The sequence below is a fragment of the Cucurbita moschata genome, unplaced genomic scaffold, assembly GCF_002738365.1.
Source record: "Cucurbita moschata cultivar Rifu unplaced genomic scaffold, Cmos_1.0 Cmo_Scf00002, whole genome shotgun sequence".
Lineage (NCBI taxonomy): Eukaryota > Viridiplantae > Streptophyta > Magnoliopsida > Cucurbitales > Cucurbitaceae > Cucurbita > Cucurbita moschata.
Window position 1 is genome coordinate 647,414 of NW_019268518.1, and position 3,503 is coordinate 650,916.

The following is a 3,503-nucleotide window of genomic DNA, read 5'->3' on the forward strand; positions in this document are numbered from 1 at the left end:
CTGAGAAACCAGAGGTGAAGCAAGTGGAAGTTGAGGTTGAGTTGCTGAAAGATTCACATAGTGATGTTGTAGCGGATACTCAAGAAACTCCTGAGACAATTGCTGAGAAACCAGAGGTGAAGCAAGTGGGAGTTGAGGTTGAGTTGCTGAAAGATTCACATAGTGATGTTGTAGCGGATACTCAAGAAACTCCTGAGACAATTGCTGAGAAACCAGAGGTGAAGCAAGTGGGAGTTGAGGTTGAGTTGCTGAAAGATTCACATAGTGATGTTGTAGCGGATACTCAAGAAACTCCTGAGACAATTGCTGAGAAACTAGAGGTGAAGCAAGTGGGAGTTGAGGTTGAGTTGCTGAAAGATTCACATAGTGATGTTGTAGCGGATACTCAAGAAACTCCTGAGACTCTTACTGAGAAACCAGAGGTGAAGCAAGTGGGAGTTGAGGTTGAGTTGCTGAAAGATTCACATAGTGATGTTGTAGCAGATCCTCAAGAAACTCCTGAGACTCATGCTGTTGGCGAGGAACCCGGTCTATCATTCAAAACACAGAAGGCGATACCATTTCACTTGGAGGTTAGTTGAAGATGGTGACGTGTTTGGAGAAGATAGAGGTTGCAAAGAATCCAGCAAACATGTTGACAAAATTTGTTGATGTTGGAATATTGAGGTTGTGCAAAACCTCAATTGGTATGGTGCAGTGAAGATGCTCATGGTCATTTGAGAGTGAAATTCTTGGTTGACTAGATCAGTCTCCAAGTGGGAGGATTGTTAGGTTATGGAGCCTGATTCTTATTTATAGCTTGGTCAACGGCTATATTTGGTAAAGCTATATCCGGTAAAGCTATATATGATAAATAGCTATATATAGTAGATGGTTAAATCGGGTAAAGCTATATATAGTAAATAGCTATATATAGTAGATGTTAAATCTGGTAAAGCTATATATAGTAAACTGAACTATATATATATCCCGTCTGGTAGAGCTTTGAAAATGTACTTTCTATTCTCTGTATTCTCTCTTGTTGTACATACCTTGAAGTCATCAATAAAAAATAAAAAATAAAAAATCCTTTTAGTCAGAGTTCTCCTTGCAATTTTCTCTATCCTGTTCTTTGTGTTCATCTAGATCGAGCGTGTGCTTTGTTGTGCGATCCTAACAACTGGTATCAGAGCTAACAACTGGTATCGATCCCAACATGTCAGACTATGCCACTTGGAACACATGAACTTTGGGAATAGGTATTCAAACTATGTTGCTTGGTACATATGAAGCGTTGGAGATAGGTTTATAGACTACGTAGATAGGTTTATACTGTATCGCAAGGACCACATGAAGCCCTACATGCTGGTTTAAACTATACTAGTTGAAATGCATGAATCCTTAAACAGATTTTCATACTATCGCTTGGAACGTGGACATAGGTGGTTAGCTTCATGTCTTCTGCCATAAATTTTATATAAAACATTGATAGACATGTGAAGGAATCAGGTTATCTCAGTCGAGTTATGCGGCAAAGCTTTTGGCAAAACTTGGAATGATGGATTGTAATCTGTGTCATGTTCCTATGGAGCCGAAAACAAAATTAAGCAAAGTGAGTAATTGTACATCTGTTGATTCCACTCTTTATAAGAGTATTATCGGAAATCTTCGTTATTTAGTGAACACACGACCTGACTTATCATATTCCGTTGGAGTTATGAGTCGTTATATGGAAGCTCCGACTATGGTTCATATGGCAGCTGTGAAGCAGATACTCAGGTACGTGAAAGGAACTATTGATATTGGATGTCATTATGTGAAGGCAAAGCAAGTAGAAAATCGCTTAATCGGATATAGTGATAGTGATCTTGCTGGAGATATAGATGATCGAAAGAGCACTACGGGAACATTGTTTTTCTTATATGGCAATCCAATTACATGGACTTCAAAGAAACAAAAAATGGTGGCACTTTCGTCCTGTGAAGCGGAGTATATTGCAGCGACGTTAGCTACTTGTCAAGGAATATGGTTAGGACGTTTACTGAAGGAATTGCATGGGAAGGAAGTAAATCCAATTCGTTTAAATATCGATAACAAGTCTGCTATAGCATTAGCGAAAAATCCAGTTCATCATGATCGCAGCAAACATATAGACATGAGGTTCCATTTCATTCGTGAATGTGTGCAAAAAGGAGAGATTGAAGTGGATCATGTAAAAACTGAGGATCAATTGGTTGATATACTTACGAAGCCATTAGGACGACAAAAATTTGTGGAGCTTCGAGAAAGAATTGGTTTGAAGAATGTAAAAATGTGAAGATCGAAATACAAGATTAAGGGGATGATTTGTTAGTTTGTTTAATCTTGTATTCTAGTATTTGTGGCTAATAGCAAGGGAAGTTAGTGTAGGTTATTAACAGTTGTGTAGGTTATTAGCAGTTAGTTTTTTTTTCTTCTGTCTTTAGTTTTTTTTCTTCTTCTGTCTACATATGTGTACAGCAAGTTGAAGAAGATAATAGAACTTGGTTTTTGCTTATTTTTCTGAGTGTTGTCTCTTTCTTGTATGAGTGTGTCTGACAACAAGTACCCTTCCTATCCTTGGCTACCTTGGTTATGTATTGTTCGAATATGGTTCCACCCACTCGTTCATAAAGGGTGGAGAGATTTTAATATCTACCGAAAGCCTGGAGGTAACATTGATAGTATTAGACATGACAGACTTCGATGTTATTTTGGGGATGGACGGGCTAGCAAACAACCATGCTTATATTGATTGCTGAGCGAAGGAAAAATTATTTAAGACCACCGGGAGTAAAGGGTTTTGGTTAGGCGATCACAATGGGAGTTGTACTCAAGACCGACCATCTTTAATAATTCCTTGGAGATATGACTCACAAAATTATTTAGGAAAGGATCTTGAGGTTTTGGTTAGGCGATCACAATGGTAGTTGTACTCCAGACCGACCATCTTTAATAATTCCTTGGAGATATGACTCACAAAATTATTTAGGAAAGGATCTTGAGGTTTTGGTTAGGCGATCACAATGGGAGTTGTACTCAAGACCGACCATGATAGCTAGGTTTAGGTTAACGACCACAGTGGGAGCTTAACCCACGACCTTCTGATTCGAAGTCAGATGCGCTAATCCACTACGCTATGCAGTCATTTTTTAAGGTTTACAAATATGGGTGTTCATATGACCATCTAAAACAAAGAATATATTTTGAACTAATTACTCCGAAAAGGATTCTCTTGCAAGTTATTATAAAAAACATCCCACTACGAATGAAGTTCAAGGTTTTTGTTGATGACCACAGTGGTTGTCAAACCCACGACCTTTTGATCCGAAGTCAGACGCGCTAATCCACTATGCTACGCAATCATTTTTTAAGGTTAACAAATATGGGTGTTCATAACTAAAACTAAGAATATATTTTGAACAAATTACTCCAATAAGGTTTCAAAGAATATATTTTTAACTAATTACTCCGAAAAGGATTCTGAACTAATTACTCCGAAAAGG

General features: G+C 38.0%; 1 non-coding gene across 1 annotated transcript; it reads right to left on the bottom strand.

The window, feature by feature from the left end:
- Nucleotides 1–3,070: 3,070 nt before the first annotated feature.
- On the bottom strand, nt 3,071–3,144 carry TRNAR-UCG. The gene has a single exon. It is a non-coding gene; the product is annotated as a tRNA-Arg (tRNA).
- Nucleotides 3,145–3,503: the final 359 nt, after the last annotated feature.